Raw genomic sequence first — 18,699 nt, 5'->3', positions numbered from 1 at the left:
CTACTAATCAGGCCTGTATAATAGAGTAGCCAGGATTGTGAGAAAAACAATTCAAAACCCACGTTTGACTGCACGATCCCTCCAGAAAGATCTGGCAGACAATGGAGTTGTGGTACACTATTCTACTATAAAGAGATACTTGTACAAATATGGTCTTCATGGAAGAGTCATCAGAAGAAAACCTCTTCTACGTCCTCACCACAAAAATCAGCGTTTGAACTTTGCAAATGAACATATAGACAAGCCTGATGCATTTTGGAAACAAGTTCTGTGGGCCGATGAGTTTGAAATTTAACTTTTTGGCCGGAATGAGCAAAGGTACGTTTGGAGAAGAAGGGGCACAGAATTTAATGAAAAGAACCTCTGTCCAACTGTTAAGCATGGGGGTGGATCAATCATGCTTTGGGGTTGTATTGCAAGCAGTGGCACAGGGAACATCTCACGAGTAGAAGGAAAAATGGATTCAATAAAATTTCAGCAAATTTTGGATGGTAACTTGATGCCATCTGTGAAAAAGCTGAAGTTAAAGAGAGGATGGCTTCTACAAATGGATAATGATCCTAAACACACCTCAAAATCCACGGGGATTACATCAAGTGGCGTAAACTGAAGGTTTTGCCATGGCCTTCACAATCTCGTGACCTCAACATAATTGAAAATCTATGGATAGACCTTAAAAGAGCAGTGCGTGACAGACAGCCCAGAAATCTCAAAGAACTGGAAGACTTTTGTAAGGAAGAATGGGCAAAGATACCTCAAACAAGAATTGAAAGACTCTTGTCTTGCTACAAAAAGCGTTTACAAGCTGTGATACTTGCCAAAGGGGGCAGTACAAGATATTAACTCTGCAGGGTGTCCAAACTTTTGCAGACACAATTTTTTTGTTTTCTGTTATTTTGAAAGTGTAAATGATGGAAATAAAATCTAACTTTTGTTGACATATTATAAGAATGTCTAATCTGTAATTTGATGCCTTTAGGAGATTTTTCCATATTTCCTTGGCTTCTTTATGCACATTAATACAAATTTTTACCTGGGGTGCCCGAACTTTCGATCCCAACTGTATAAGTCACTAATCGCCGCCATTACTAGTGTAAAAATAAATAAACCTTCCAGTATATATCCCATAGTTTGTAGATGCGATAATTTTTAGGCAAACCAATCAATATATACTTATTGGTATCTTTTTTTTTTTTTTTTTCAAAGACTTGTAGCAGAATAAATATTGTCCTAAATTTATGAAGAAATGTTATTTTTTTTATTTTTATATTGGATGTGTTTTATAGCAAAAAGGAAAGCATATTTTTTATTTTTAAATAAAATTGATGGTCTTTTTTTATTTATAGCACATAAAATAAAAACCGCAGAGGTGATCAAATACCACCAAAAGAAAGCTCTATTAATAGGGAAAAAGGGACAATTGTTAGTTCAAGTATCGCAGTGCCCTATCGCAAAAAATGGCCTAGTCACGAAGTGGGGTAAAACTGACCGATCATAATACTAGATTAAACAAAATAGCGATAATACTGCAAAATAAACAAGAAATCAAAAACCAAAAAATACATATTGGACTTCTCAATGGTCTGTGTGTCAAAATCACCCAGGCTTCATAGCAGGAATAGTAGGTTGATGATCAACATAAGCATAGACAAGCTGAGATCAAATGTAGTCCAAACAATCTTTGGAATCATTTAAGGCATTTAAGTTTAATGGGTTGGATTTTAAGGCATTTAAGTCAGACAGAAGTCAGATTTAGACAGACCTTCACCCAAGATATTATCAGATTGACCACCTTTTTGTAATATAGTAAAACACTCGCGCCAAAGCAATATATCCTGTGAAAAGCTGATAACAGTGTGAACTCAAATTTAAATTAAAATTACTGGTAGGATTGCCGCTACTGCAACCCCTAAGGGTGAGCAATAAAAGATGAATAGCCAAACAACTATTAGCAGGGCAATTACTCAATAAATAAACATAACCTATATGACTTCATGTGATACAAAATTCATAACATGGATAAAGTGTTTAGATTGCAAAATATCTTCATAAACAAATGAAGGAAAAAATTGTGCAATATCGTTCAAAGAATAAGTTTAGTCCTAAATATAGTCCAAAAACAGTCCAAGTGTCTAAAAAGTGCATCTACAATAAATAGCAATTTTATCTTTGGATTCCAAACAGCGTATATTGTTCTCAAAGGTGCAAAGTACCATCCGCCAGATCCAATAGTGACGTCACTTCTGATGACGAGACGCGTCAAGTTGATACACACGTTGCCTCATTTTGAGTTTAGCCTGGAACGCACACTGCATTAGGAAGTCCCGGAGAGGTGTGGCTCCCCGAACAGTGTGCGGGCAACCGACACTGAGGAACTTTTGTTCATCGCCATTGTTTTTGCTGTTTTAACTTTTAATAAAAACGGAAGATTTTAATAGGATACTACACTATGACTGAGGAGTCCGTCTCTTGTGTTTCAACTAATCCATATATAGGACCATCCTCCTCAGAACACGCACGGACTGGTGGACCAGAGATCATGGGGGTCTCTCAAGTGCTATTTGATCTTTTTTTGCCATAAGGTAAAAGAGATCAACAACATCTGGTGAGTTTGTACTCTTTCCAATCTCCTAGCACACGGAGGGTGTCACCATCACTATTGGATCTGGTGGATAGTACTTTCCAACTTTGAGAACAATATATGCTGTTTGGAAGCCAAAGATAAAATTGCTATTTATTGTAGATGAATTTTTTAGACACTTGGACTGTTTTGCACGATATTTAGGACTACACTTATTCTTTGAATGATATTGCACAATTTTTTCCTTCATTATTTCAATGACTATATTTTGCACCTGAGCACTTTATCCATGTTATGAATTTTGTACCACATGAAGTCATATAGGTTATGTTTTCTAATTGAGGAATTGTGCTGCTAATAGTTGTTTGGCTATTGATCTTTTATTAGACCACCTTGTTGACCAGGCCCAGGCATGTCCAGCATTCTACTTGAGCTTTTATAATTAGGGTATGTGTTGTCTGCAAAGACCTGAGCGGAAAAACAACCAGCAGATGGCAAAGGCTAATTATTACATAGGAGCACATTGGAATATTTTTAAAACTATTTTATTTTGAAATGATCACCTGCCACAACCTAGGTTTTGTTATCTGCTGGATCAACAGATGTCAGCAGTTTTCTGCTGAGTGTTTTGGGAGCTCTGAGTCTGTGTCCTGGGGTGTGCCATCCATCCATTCATCCATCCATCCATCCATCCCAACAGGTATTTCTCCCTAAAAGTGCAGCCAGGCCTCCAGATCTGAGGTCTTGCTTGCTGGTAAGCAGTTTGTGAGTTGGGTGTGCGCGCGGGTGTGGAGTGGTACACGTCTACACATTAAGATGGGAGCGATATATACCTCTACCTCAAGAACTGTCTTGCACTGATCACTATTAACTTTGGACTGACTTTGCACTGTGCACTTTATCAAATTATTATTTTTGGACATGCTCTTGATGAATCGATTGTTCTTTTATATGATATTTATATGATGTTCTGCTACACATAATTTTTATGTGATTGAGTTGTATCATGAATGCATTTACACTTTGGTTTGAGCACTTTGCACTTTATTATTAGTAGCAAATTATCCTGCATAAGATGGTTTTAATCTCCCTGGCGGTATTCCCGAGTGTGGCTCGGGGTGGAATTTAAGTGCCATTAGCGGTGTCATGGCTTCAGCTTGGAAGTAATTAGTGTTAGTGGAACTTGCAATACCAATATTGTCCACAAGGTACCACTGTGACATAGACTGTTGTTATACAGCACTTTATGGTATTTCCTGTTCTCTATTACTGAGTATTAGTTCCACCCCTCTCTGAGAAAATCTCCATTTTAGATTTACCTCATGAAGGAGCAGTCAGCATCTGAGGTTGTTGTGGGAGATTCCTGAACCCCCCTTTGAAGCATCGCTGGTATGCCTATGAACTGTCAGTTATATACTCAGTGCATATATTGTTTATGTTTGTATACTGAATGTATGCCTTTATCTGTTTATTTACAGTTTCACCATATTCTCAATCCTACTGTATCTGATCAGTACTATCCGACATAACAATCCTATTTGCATATCCATCTGACTTGTAACCACCATTCTTTCACTGGAATAAAGCCTTAAGTTACAAAAAGACTGGTTATTGTAGGATTGAAGGTTTAGCTGTATGTTGAGCTGCACACGCCTAGGGCATACGTGTAGTGAGAACAGAACAAGCGGTAACCCCGGAGCCACACTCGGGGTTCCGCCAGGGAGAAATCGCCAGGGAGAAAGTTACTTACCTTGTTCCCAGGATCTCGCAATGTATCCTGGCAGTGTACGGTGGCCGGATCTTCTGCCTGATGCTGTGTGCCCCGCTGTGTGTCACGTCACAGGGGGGTGGAACCGGCGGCAAATTCAAAAAGTAAAACACACAAACACACTGATACATTGTAATCCTATTGGATTACATTACTAAATAAGATAAATTGACCTTAGTTTGCCCCCCAGTGCCCTTGCCTGAAGTTTTACTGTATTTTATATATATATATATATATATATATATATATATATATAAAATGTTCTACCAACATCTAACATTTACAAGAAACCAGTGTGCATGAGGCCTAAGTATTGAGAATTGGTTGAACCTGGTGGACATGTTACTATGTTACCTAGATCACAAGAATGGAAAGAAAATGTATCCACTCTGCTGGTGGAGGGGTTTGAGGGGTCTGTATTACCAGTTTAGATTCAATGCATTGTTATTGGAGGTGCTATTCTTCATAATATTAAAGGGTTTATATGCAGCCTTTCAAAGACTTGGAGGACCTCACAATCCTTTTTGAAGCTGTCCCTGGAAATTCAGTGAAAGCTTATTATGTAACCAGATTGTAACAATATACAATCAAAAAGCCCACATGCACTGCAAATATCAATGGCGGAGATTTCCATGTTCAGCTTAGGTTAATAGTGAGTAAATGTACTTTTTTATGAGTGCACTGACATAATCCTGGACTGCTTTCTGAAAAGAAGTCTTCTAGAACCATGAAACCCCCGAAATCCATAAGAGCAGCAACAGCTGTGCAGACGGTAACAAAACACTAGAAACCAAAACTTACCTACTGTCCAGTGATACAACCTGCCAGGTTTCATCAGTCCCGGCTTAATCCTACCTAGATTTGCACGTTCCAAATCTCACATCTCCTGGATTTTGGATGAAAGTTGTCAGAAACACATCTTCTGTTTCTCTCCTCTGAGATATTGTCTTTACTGAACATCATTCTAGTTTATTGCTATCCCTGTGCTATAAATCCTAATTTATCAACATATAACAATTGAAAGAATTTGTATTTCCACTTCCAGTACTTGATTATTGTGCAAAGATTACTGCTTAAACTGTACTTACTTTACTGTAAGAAGACATGTGTTATAAGTTTTGGATATAATAGGGAAGAGTTGGGGGTTTGTGACACCACTGAAAATTTGCCCTGGTGACCATTGCCACTGGGAAGGAATGTGAGGGAAAATCCAATATTCTAGAGTTATTCCAAAAACAGTAATAGAAGGGAAGCCTTCCAATGGTTCAATGATGAAAGTTTAGGGTACAATTAAAGGCAAAACTTAATTTTTTTAGTTTTGGATAGAGTGGAGAGGGATTATAATGCTTGTCAGTTTTTATTGCTCTCTGTGCCACCATTGGGGAGATTTACCCCTCTCTATTTCTCCTGTTTACCATTATCATCGAAAGTGAAAGTAAAAAAAAAATCCCAAATTTTGGGTTGTCCCCAGAGACGTAATAGAGGGGAAATCTTCCAATGGGTACACTAGCTCTGGTGACATGGGGGTCCCCAAGAGATTTCCTATAACTTAGAGGGATTTTCTCTCATTTCCTATTTGGCTATGCGTCAGAAAGTAAAGGGAAATGTATCCAATGGGACACAGATGGCAAAAATTTAATTGAAAGGGGTTATAACCCTCCCTTACTCTATCCAAAATTAAAAAAAAAAAAGTTTTGCCTATAGTTCTACATTAATAAAAGATTTCCTCTCACTTGGGGGAGATTTCTTCTCTCTTTTTATTGTATTTCCAAGACAAAAAATGTGTGAAACATTCCCTGCTTTATAACAAACTACATAGAAAAAAAATTGGGAAGACATGCACTTTAAAGCCGAGCTCCCCCCAAAAGGGGAAGTTCTGCTTGTTTGCACCCTTCCCCCCTATACTGCCACATTTGGGACTTTTGTTGGAGGGGAGCGACGGGTACTCGCTCCCATTTCTGGCTCAGATTGTCTGGCAATCTGATCAGAAAGTTCGGCCCCCCTCATTTCCCTGCAGTGTTCTGGGACACATCACAGGTCCCAGAAGACTTTGGTACCATTTTCAAGGCACAATGTGGCTCCTGCATGTGCAATAGGAAACTGGCTGTGAAGCCACAAGGCTTCACTTGCTGTTCCCCTTACTTGAGATGCCAGCACCTGCACCCAAAGCCAATTAAAGAATCAGTTCAGGTGAGGACATTGCTGAATCCCTGGACAGGTAAGTGTATTTTTATTAAATGTAAGCAGATACAGTATTTGTAGCTGCTAACTTTTATTTTTTTGGGGGGTAGCCTGGAGCTCCTCTTCAAGCTTAACATCTGCTTTGCCCAGAATAAGACTTTTTTTTATCTTGTCTCCATTTCCTCATATAATATATCCCACCATAAGTTAGAGCACACCATGGATCTTCAAAATAATGTCCAAACATTTCTTAAAATGATCACAACGGTACAGGTGCACCGTTTCGGGGGGCCACGTACCACCTCTTCCTCAGGCATGTGATGTACTGAATGCACCGAAATGTTGAAACATTACCACTATGATGTGATCACATAAATAAATGTTTGGATGTTATCTTGAACATCCATTGTGCGTGGAGATATATGCTTTACCACTATTCTCTGGAGTTCCTCATACATACCTGATGTTGGCTTTATTGCCACTACAGTCATCTGCTGGAACACAGAAAAATGGCCCTGTGTTGAGTTAGTTTTGATCTGCAGCTTACACAAATCTAGGACTCCCCTACATCCTAGATGATAGCATTGGGGCCTGTCTTTTGATGACTTAGAAACCACATATACGTGGATATTATACTTTGCTCCAGCAGGTGAACAGAGAGGCAGGTGGGCGAATGTGAGTGTAGCAGGATGTTACAGGGCCGGGGGGGGGGGGGGGGGTCAGTGGGGTCCTACGTTTCTACCAGGTAAAATATTTGCAATAATCTTGTATGTTCTTCCCATGTTTAGGTTTCCAAAAAAAAATCCCCATAAGCACACTGATATGTTACCAAGACTAAACAACTAAATCACATAAAAATCAACAGTAGCCTAAAAAAATATGATGTGTCAGATATGCAGAGTAGTTTTCAACATTGTAGGCAAAGGTTAAGACCAGTGTCTATGCGCCATTGGGGAGATCTCCCTTCAATTCCTGCCCCAGAGGCACAACAAGAAATAACAGGAAACTTCTCTGTTGTCACTGGAACAATTGGGAAATGAATACATATTTTCTGTTACTGTTACAACCCTCTACATTTTAGATTTCCCATCACTTTCTGTATTGAAGGGAGTGGTCACCACTACAAATAGAAACGGTGAATCTCTCCATGAGTTTTACCATTTCCTCACTTTATCCAAAACTAAAATAAATAACACAAAATAAGTTTGGCTTTACAAACACTTTACTATATTTGACGGAAGCAAGCAAATTTATAGATTTAGGGTACCCCTGGTTTTCTATATCTGTAAGATTCTGGTACCTTCGGTACCCTTATTGCCCATTTTCCTTTGCATATTGCGCCCCACCTTTTTAGTTAGGTGGAACGCATATACCTTTAAGCCGCATGACATCATCACTGAGCGCCGCTCTGAGCGGCTATTTCAATCGCCGGCTTTCTCTCACAGGTTGTTCGTTCAATCCGCATGCTTAACAGCCTTGTCTTATGCTGCCGGAGCCTCCAGCTAATTCCCTTACCTGGAACAGACCGGAACCTCGCTATTGATCCCGTATCTCGCTACCGGATCACTCTCTTGCTACCGGACCCTTCTGCTTACTAACCTCACTAGTGATAAGTACCCCACAGGGGATTCCTTCATAACAAACTTACACTATCTACTTCTGCACACTAAGGACTGTTACTATCTGTGCATTACTATTCTATCATCTGCACTGTTACATAGATTGCTAGCTCTTGAGTCTACTACCATCTATATCCTTGCACTAGGTTAGTCTCTCCTGTATATATCATCTGCTGTCCCCTACCACCTGTTACATGATTATTAACCTATCTGCATTCTACCTATTACCATCTACTACTCTCCTGAACATTACTATCAAGTGCTTATCATTGCTATCACTGCTCACGCCTGTCCCTTCAGCACATCACCTCTATACTATCATATACATCCTTTCACTCCAGGAACATCTTATTGAGTGTATGTATATTTGCATGCTGAAGCAGGTCGGGCCACAATGATGAGTCTGGAGAGTTGGATCTGGTAATTCAACACATCTCTACATGACTACTGAGTGGAGATTCTGCAGCTGCAAATCCAGCACACTAGAACAAAAACGCAGGAGCGTTACAATATCCTGCTGTTCCCTAGGAGGTACTGGAATTTTGAATATATTTCTAAGTTCATATTTTTTTTTCTTCTGTAGTCAGATAATGTCTGATAAAGTCTGATAATGCCATTTGAAAATATCTCTGGCATCCCTTTTTTACTCTCATAGCAAATAAAAAAACAGTGAAAGGAGCAAGCACGCCTAGAGAGGTGGCCCTTATTCATGCAAAAATTTAAGCTCTATTAAACAATTAATGTCTGCTCCATACAGGGCTGGACTGGGAATAAAATTTAGCGCTGGAAGTAATTTCATACCAGCCTCATAGCATTAATATAGAAGCCCAACAGCATAACATCATTATTTTCTTGTGGACAAGGTACAGGAGATGCAGGGGCTGTGGGTATGGTACAGGAAATGCAGGGGCTGCGGACATAGTACATGAGATGCAGGGGCTGCAGGCATAGTACAGGAGATGCAGGGGCTGCAGACATAGTACAGGAGATGCAAGGGCTGCAGACATAGTACAGGAGATGCAGGGGCTACAGACATGGTACAGGAGATGCAGGGGCTGCGGACATGATACAGGAGATGCAGAGGCTGTGGGAATGGTACAGGAGAGGCAGGGGCTGTGGGCATGGTACAGGATATGCAGGGGCTGCGGACATGGTACAGGAAATGCAAGGGCTGTGGGAATGGTACAGGGGATGCAGAGGCCTAGTGCATGGTACAGGAGATGCAGGGACTGGAAGCATGGTACAGGAGATGCAGGGGCTGCAAACATGGTACAGGAGATGCAAGGGCTGTTGGCATTGTACAAAAGATGCAGGGGCTGCGGGCATGGTACAGGAGATGCAGAGGCTGCAGGAATGGTACAGGAGATGTCAGAGGCTGCAGGCATGGTACAGGAGATGCAGGGGCTGCGGACATGGTACAGGACATGCAGGGGTTGAGGACATGGTATAGGAAATGCAGAGGCTGCGGACATGGTATAGGAAATGCAGAGGCTGCGGACATGGTACAGGAGATGCAGAGGCTGTGGGCATAGTACAGGAGATGCAGGGGCTGCGGGCATGGTACAGGAGATGCAGAGGCTGCAGGAATGGTACAGGAGATGTCAGAGGCTGCAGGCATGGTACAGGAGATGCAGGGGCTGCGGACATGGTACAGGACATGCAGGGGTTGAGGACATGGTATAGGAAATGCAGAGGCTGCGGACATGGTATAGGAAATGCAGAGGCTGCGGACATGGTACAGGAGATGCAGAGGCTGTGGGCATAGTACAGGAGATGCAGGGGCTGCAGAGGGGTCTTACTTACTGATATGTGAGGCGCCTTACATTTAAAAATGGCCCTAGCCGGCGCCATCACATCACTGCACATGCACTGTCTGCTTGAGAAAGGCCGAGCATGTACGGGCTTTCCTGAGCGGCAGCGGAGCATGCGCAGTGGACATGTTGGGCTGGCAGCAGCCATTTTTTTACGGGTGCCACTGCCCTTCAAGCAGCCCCAGGGCAGGGGAACTTGCCGGCCTACTGGGAAATTTCCTGGTATCCCGGTAGGCCAGTCCGGCCCTGAAACCATAGCAGTTTTACTGCTACAGGGCAGCTCTCCGGTGCAGAATCACGTATAGACTTTATATGCACATGATTCTGCACTTCCACCTGCAGAGGAGGGCAGGCACGCCGCCAGCTGGCCGGTTCTGCTGTGATCATTCACAGCTAAAGCCGATCTGTGGATGCCGGGCACTTTATGTCCTCTGGCACCCGTTGATTCTTGGCTATACATGTAAACAAGGCATATCTCAGTTCTGACAGGGGGGAGGGTCGCATTTTGTGTCTCTGCAAAGCAGGGACTAGAATTCATCTCTTCACTTAGTAAAAGCAGGACACTGTGTACACAAAAACACTGGCTAGACATGCAGTAAACCCTTTGATTGCCCTAGTTCACATATGTCACACAAGGCCCACGTCTCGGCCCCCACCTTGTCTCAGCAGTTAGCAGCAGAAAAGAGGACAGAACTCCTCCACCAGATCCAGCGCTTTTCTATGCAGCAGTGGAGAGGTTTGTCTCTGTATGCCCCTGCCCCCTCAGCAGTTGGCAGCAAATAGAAAGACAGAACTACTCCTACAGATACTGCACTCTCTGTGCAGTCACAGCACCCCTTATCTCTGCCTTCTCGGGTGTCAGCATTTGGCTGAATCCAGCCCTCCTGTGGTCCTCCTCCAAACCTTGCTTGCCAGCTCTGCCCCCGCTTCTTTCCCGCAGCAGCGCAAGAAGTGTTTTTAAATAGTCTTGCAGACACAACTGGCCCTTTTGGGCCAACATTATTGCCAATGCGGCCCACATTGAAATTGAGTTTGATACCCCTGCCCTAGATGTTTAACCCCTTCCTAGCCAGTGCCATTAGTACAGTGACATATTTTAGCACTGATCACTGTATTAGGGTATTCGTGTCACTGGTTCCTGCAAAGTATCAAAAGTGTCAGTTAGGCCCGTACACACGATAAGAAAATCTGAAGGGAAATTTTGTCCGACGAACGATCTGCCGATTTTCGGATTATTAGTATGGTGCTTTCGACAGCTGACTCTGACTTTTCGGCCGACAAAATCCTGATGTGCAGGCTATAAAAATTTTTTCGTCCGTCAACACAACGTCTGATTTTCGCCTCATTAGTACAGTTTTCGACGGAAAAAAAATCTTAAGAGCAAGACTAGGCATGCTCAGAGACGAAAGAACACATAGAAAGCAATCCAACACATGACATCACTTCTGAAGTAGAATTCTGTCGTACGGGAAAATTCGTATGAAAATATCCTCTTCACTTTCCACACCAGACTAGCATGCCACAAAAAATAGACGACAGATCGTTCGATAATCTGATCGTGTGTACGGGGCTTTAGTGTCCAATTTTCTGCCATTACTAGTATTAAAAAAATTAAAAATAAAAATTCCATACATATATATTCCATAGTTTGTAGATGCTATAAACAATAAATATACGCTTATTGGGATTCTCTTTTTTACCAAAAACATGTAGCAGAATATATTGGCCTAAAGTGATAAAGAAATACTTTTTTTGGATGTTTCTCATAGCAGAAAGTAACAAATATTGTTTTTTTAAAGTGTCGGTTTTCTTTTTGTTTATAGCGCAAAAAATAAAAAGCGGAGTGATGATCAAATACCACCAAAAGAACGATCTATTTGTAGTGAAATGAAATTATATAAATTGTATTTGGGTACAACTTTGTATGACTGCACAATTGTCAGTTAACCACTTTACCACCGGAGGATTTTCCTGCTAAAAGACCAGGGGTTTTTTGCGATTTCTTACTGCGTGATTTTAACGGACAATTGCGCGGTCGTGCGACGCTGTACCTAAACAAATTTCACGTCCTTTTTTTCCCACAAACAGAGCTTTCTTTTGGTGGTATTTGATCACCTGTGCGATTTTTTTGATCACGCGCTATAAACAAAAAAAGAGCGTAATTTTTGCAAAAATAGCAATATTTTTCACTTTTTTTTATATGAAATTCCCCCCCAAAAAAATGTAAAAAATCAAAATTTTTTTAACATTTTCGGCCAATTTGTTTTACGCTACCTATGTTTGGTAAAAAAAATCGCAAAAAGCGTATTTTGATTGGTTTGCACAAAAGTTATCGCGTTTACTAACATAGGGAAAGATTTTTGTCATTTTTGGTGTTTTTTTTTTTAACGAGTAATGGCGGCGATCTGCGATTTTTTTTGAGGTACTGCGACATTGCGGTGGACAGATCGGACCCTTGACTGACATTTTTGACACTTTTGGGGGTACCAGTGACATTACTACAGTAATCAGTGCTATATATATATGCACTGTTACTGCAAAAATGACACTGGCAGGGAAGGGGTTAACTGTATTGGACAGGGAGGGGTTAAGTGTGTCCTAGGGGCGTGCTTCTAACTGTAGTGGGACATTGCTATTGGTGTAAAAACAAAGATCAACGGTTCTACATAGTAGAACCGTCTGATCTTCATTTTTACACAGGGAGAACTGACAGGCGGCTTGTTTACATAAGCCGCTCTGTCTTTCTCTCGCTGTACCGGCGATCGTAGTGTGACCGGCGGACATCGGGTCCGCCAGTCACACTCCCGCACTCCTCCGCGCGCTCGCCCGCTATTGGCTCTAGAAGGAGTGACAGGCGAGGGACGTAGACCTACATCACTCTGCCTGGCCGGGGCCGACTGCCGCAGTAAATATACTGTGAGCAGTCGGCAAGTGGTTAAAATAACGCAGTGCTGTATCGCAAAAAATGGCCTGGCCATGAAGGGGGTAAAATCAAGTGGTTAAGGGTTTTTCACTGTAAAACAACCACTGGTGTTTTGTGAAATTTCTGAACAATCATATGGTCAGGAATGAGAAGAAACATAACAGTTGATTTTTTTTCTTTACAAAGATGTACTTTTTCTTTAGAATAAAAATGCATTTTTTGTACTATTCTATGTGTTCCTTTTCTGCCAGCAAAAATAAATCACTTCAAAATATTACATTTTTTCCTTGAAATGAGTTGCTTAACACAAACTATTTTTATAACAAGACCTCAATTCCTTCTTTGATGGCTTTTACAAGTAATTATACTTCATGAAATACCATTACAAGAGGTTTGCAAGAGACGGGAACTTGGGGTTTGCCCATGTTTATGAAAGCTGGTGAATGAGCTGCATCTGGCCAGGAGAAGATCTCCCATTCTTTATTGAGAGTTTCTCAGTCTCTCTCTTTTCAAATGTTCCCCCTCAAAGAAATGAAGGCATGCTAAGTCACCACTCCTCAGAAAACGCCTGCCAAACTCTTATTTGATCCTCATCCCAGACAAAAAAGATAGCAGACAATTATAAACCAAATAAGTCCTTGCCAGATCCCATAATTGTTTGATTTCAGGACTCCGTTACGGAGACCTCCAGCTTTTCTGAATTGCGGTCTGTGAATCCTACCAAACACTTTAAAGTTGTAGTAGTAAGCTCCAGCGTTTGATGTGGTTGGCCCCCATACACAGTGGAGAGGGATTTACAATGTACAGTGGGTTCAGAACTTTACCATGAACCAGAATCGTATTATAAATTAGAGAAGAGCAGTATCGGTGATGGCCTGAAACATCCTGCCATTGATTAATACTTTGGTTAAGCCAAAACATTTTCTCAAAGTCGTCTTCCAGGACAGCCCATGAGACGTTAGGCTCCTCCCCCAGGGACAGGAAACACATTCCAAAATTAAAATAAAAGGCGGTCCCTTAGTCCTCACCTTCAGTATTTTTGTTTCCTCCGGACAGGGGGTAACATGTTCCTGGAACTGAAGCTCCCGGTCTCCTGGACTGTCCATGGAAAGACTTGGAAAGATGCATCTCCTCGGCCCATAGCGGTACCCCTTAGTGCCGCAATAGGGGCTGACCGCTGTCTCCTGTTCTCCTAGCCTCTCGGCAGGACTACGGATGCTGTCTGGTGGAGCGTTGGGGAGTTCACTCCGTTGGTCGGCCGGTTCCTTGGAGCAGCAGTGCTGTGTACCCGTGAACCGCTAACTTCGGAAGAAATTTTGAAGTTGGCGCCAAAGACGGAGGGGGCGGAACTCAGCGTATCCACTCTGGCCTCACGGGAAGTGACAGTGTCACTTCCGGCGCAGTGACGGCATCCGCGGGCGCCGGAAACCCTCGTTCCAGTTTCCGAAGGCGCGAACAGAGAGTTCAAATGGGCGACCGATGTTAGGGGAAACAGCAGTTGCTGGGACCACCATACAGAGCGATGGACACCACGGCAGCAACCGCACAGGCGGCGGAAGTCGGCTCTGGCATCGGCACCTCTCAGGTAAGCAAGGGGGAACGACACCCTATTTGCAGGTACCTGTTAGGAACTCCGTTCCCCTTCCCCCCTCTCTTTTCTATCGTTAGGGGCAGGGGTTAAGCAGCACCGCTCCCTCTTTTCTATCCACAAGGTGGAGGGGGAAAAATGAGAGGTGGGAGGAGGACAAGTATCTCTAATTAAATTCCCTTGTCTTTTATCTTCCAGGCCAAGGTTTAGGACAATAACCCACCTCAGCCCCCCAAAAAGAAATGTGCTGTATGCGGAGAGAAATTGAGTTCCTCTTGGAACAAAGCAGTGTGCCGGGCATGCATAGCTAAACTGGCCAGAGACGATTCTGCAGTCTCTACCCAGAAAATGCTGTCCTCAGTGAGAGATGAGCTAAAAAGTACATTTAGTTCATTCAGGACTCTCATTGAAAAGATGCAGGCACCAGCCCAGCCTTCCACCCCAGCTCAGGCTCCACCATCCCTAATTGACCCATTGGTTTTGGAGGAGGAAGTTTCTTCTTCCCACTCTTCTGCAGAGGGATCAGGATCAGGAGAGGAACCAAAAAGCAATGTTTCCCATGATAGCTCCAACTTTAAACTGAGCCTGGAGGATGTAGATGATCTACTCAAAGCGGTTTATACCACTCTAGAGATTGAGGAGGAAGAAGTGCATCTCTCTAAGCATGACTTAATGTACGCTAGTCATAAAAAGCATGCTAGAGTGTTCCCTGTGCATAGCTCACTATTGGATGTGATTAAACAGGAATGGAATTCTCCCGATAAAAAGCCTTTTTTTCCAAGAAACTTAAAAAGAAGGTATCCATTTGACGAAAGTGTGGAACAGCCCTGGAACAAAATCCCTAAGCTGGATGCCTCTCTTGCCAGAATCTCCAAAGGAACTGACTTGGCATTTGAGGATTCAGGAGCACTAAAAGACCCTATGGATAAGAGAACAGATATCTCTTTACGTAGGGTCTGGGAAGCCTCCATTATGAGCTTAAAGCCAGCCCTGGCATCCACCTGCATAGCCAGACACCTGGAGCTGTGGCTATCTCAAATCCAAACACACTTGACTGCAGGAACATCGAGGGAACAGATTAATAAATCCTTTCCACTCTTATTCCAGGCAATAGGATTCCTGGCGGATTCTTCAGCTGAAGCTGTAAGAATGGCAGCAAGGACCTCAGCTTTAGCTAATACGGCCAGAAGAAGCCTATGGCTCAAGACATGGTCGGGAGATATTACTTCTAAATCTCGCCTTTGTGGTCTTCCCTTCACAGGCGACCACCTTTTTGGCCCAGGCCTAACAGAAGCCCTGGAGCGTACAGCGGATAAAAAGAAGGGATTCCCAGATAAGAAAAAATTCCCCTATGCTCAGAGGAATTTTCGTGGCAGGGGCAAACAGCAGAAGTCTTTTGAAACTCAGCAAAATTTCAAAAAACATTGGACGGGGCATAAAGGAAAGGGGAGGGGTAACATCCTGTTTAACCCTCCTAAACGCCCCAACCAGCCCCAATGACTCCCTTCTCAGAGTGGGAGGAAGATTAGGGGCCTTCCTCCCACTGTGGAAGAAGATTACTTCCAGCCCTTTTATTCTGGACCTAGTAGGCCAAGGACACAGGCTGGAGTTCTGTCTTCAACCTCCAGAAAGGATCCTGATCACAAATCTTCCCAGGGATCCAGTCAAGGCCTCCGCCTTGAGTCTTCAGTTAGGGGACCTATTAGATCAAAAAGTAATTATCCCAGTCCCCAGAGAAGAACAAGGAACAGGGTTTTATTCTCACATCTTTGTGATTCAAAAACCCTCAGGAAGTCATCGACTGATCCTGAACTTACGCAATCTGAACCTTTCAATAGCATACAAACGCTTTCGCATGGAATCAATATACTCCATAGGGAACCTACTGTTCCCAGGGTGTTTCATGGCAACCCTAGATTTGAAAGATGCGTATTTTCACATCCCCATACACACATCCTATCAGAAATTCCTGAGGCTAGCAGTAAAGATAGGACCGGAAGTCAAGCACTTCCAGTTCAGGGCACTGCCCTTCGGGCTGTCCTCAGCCCCACGGATTTTTACCAAAGTCCTAGGGGAAGCACTAGCCCCTCTAAGGCTAAAAGCTATCATGATCACCCCCTACCTGGACGACATCTTGGTAGTGGCAGAATCATACCAGAAACTGGAAGCCGACCTCCTCATAGTTCAGGAATTCTTAACTTCCCTAGGCTGGATAATCAACAGACAAAAGTCTTGCCTGGTACCCTCACAAAGAGTGACCTACCTGGGTTACGAAATCTCCTCACGGGATCAGATGATCTTCCTCCCTCAGTGCAAGATGGAGAAAATGAACCTGATGGTTGCCTCTTTACAGACCAACTTATGGGTCTCTCTGAGGGATGTCACAAGAGTGATAGGCTTGATGACCTCCTGTTTCCCAGCAGTCCCCTGGGCAAGGTTCCAACAACGTCCACTCCAAAAATTCTTTCTACAGAATTGGGATGGGCAGTCAAGTTCCTTGCAACAAAAAGTAAGGATTCCCACCAAGATAAAAAGGACTCTTTGGTGGTGGAGATCCTCTCTTCACCTATCAAGAGGGCTAAACTGGACCATCCAGGTATCACAGAGGATTACCACGGATGCAAGCGCTTCCGGATGGGGAGCATATCTGCAGGACAGATGGGCGCAGGGTACATGGTCCCCAGCACAAAGGAAGTCTTCATCAAACCAAAAAGAACTTATGGCGGTCCAAAAGGCCTTGGAGTTTTTTCAGGTAGAGGTAGAAGGGAGCCATCTACAGATCAGGTCAGACAATATAGCAACGGTAGCGTACCTGAACAAGCAGGGAGGTACTCGAAGTCTGGGCCTACAAACCATTGCACAGAAAATCTTTGTCTGGGCCGAGCGGAACCTAACATCCATTTCGGCCATTCACCTAAAAGGGACGCAGAATTATCTGGCAGACCATCTCAGCCGCCACCAGATGAACCAGGACAATTGGTCCCTCAACCCAGAGGTGTTTCTCAAAATCACAACCTCATGGGGCCTACCGGTAGTGGATCTATTTGCCTCCCAGGCAAACAGGAAAACAGAAAAATTCTTTTCCATAACTCAAGGGGATCAGGCGTTAGGCATAGACGCTTTCGCCCACCCCTGGAAAGTCAGACTCTGTTACGCATTTCCTCCGATCAGGTTGATCCCACAGGTTCTTCAGAAATTCATCCTAGAAGACACAGAGATGATACTGATAACCCCATACTGGCCCAAAAGGCCATGGTTTGCACGCCTTCAGGCGTTGGCAGCGCAACCTCCAATGACCTTACCTTGGAGACCAGATCTCTTAACACAAGGTCCGGTGGTCCATCCATTTCTCAGGACCCTAAACCTGACGGCCTGGTATCTGAGGAACAAATACTAGGCTCTCAGGGGTTCTCAGACAGAGTCATCAAAACATTGACCAGCTGTCGAAAGCCGGTCACTAGAAAAATGTATGCTAAAATCTGGAAGAAATTTCATTTTTGGATGTTGGAGAATCAGAGACATTCCCCAGATATACCAACTATCTTGGATTTTTTTCAGGAAGGCATAGACAAAGGTCTCTCCTTAGGGACTTTAAAGGTACAGGCTGCCGCCCTTAGTGTCTTTCTTCAGTTTTCCCTTAGAGAAGACCCAAATGTGAATGCCTTTTTCAGAGCAATTGCCCGGACAAAGCCAACCGTGCTTAAAACGTGTCCAGCTTGGAATCTATCCCTGGTACTCCAGGCCTTGGTTACCAGTCCGTTTGAACCCTTGGTAGACCTATCAGTAAAAATGCTCACCCTAAAAACCTTATTTTTAGTAGCTATAACTTCAGCTAGAAGAGTTAGCGAATTACAGGCTCTCTCAATCAGAGAACCTTTTCTTATGATTTTTGATGACAGGATTGTGCTAAAAACAGATCCAGGATTTTTGCCAAAAAGGGTCTCTTCTTTTCATAGGACTCAGGACATAGTCCTTCCTTCCTTTTGCAATTTCCCAAACAACAATAAAGAGAAAGAATTTAGCTGTTTGGATGTCAGAAGATCCCTCTTGAGATACCTGGAGGTGACTAAAACCTTCAGGAAGACTGATACTTTGTTTTTACAATTTTCCGGCTCCCATAAAGGGGAAAAAGCTTCTAAGGCAACCTTAGCTAGATGGATCAAACAGGCTATCACAGAAGCCTATATAGTGAAAAAGGTGGCTCCACCTTTCATTACTGCACACTCTA

The sequence above is a fragment of the Pelophylax lessonae genome (assembly GCF_965119305.1).
Source record: "Pelophylax lessonae genome assembly, chromosome: 1".
Lineage (NCBI taxonomy): Eukaryota > Metazoa > Chordata > Amphibia > Anura > Ranidae > Pelophylax > Pelophylax lessonae.
The sequence above is the reverse complement of the archived record's forward strand: the minus strand, read 5'-3'. Positions refer to the sequence as shown.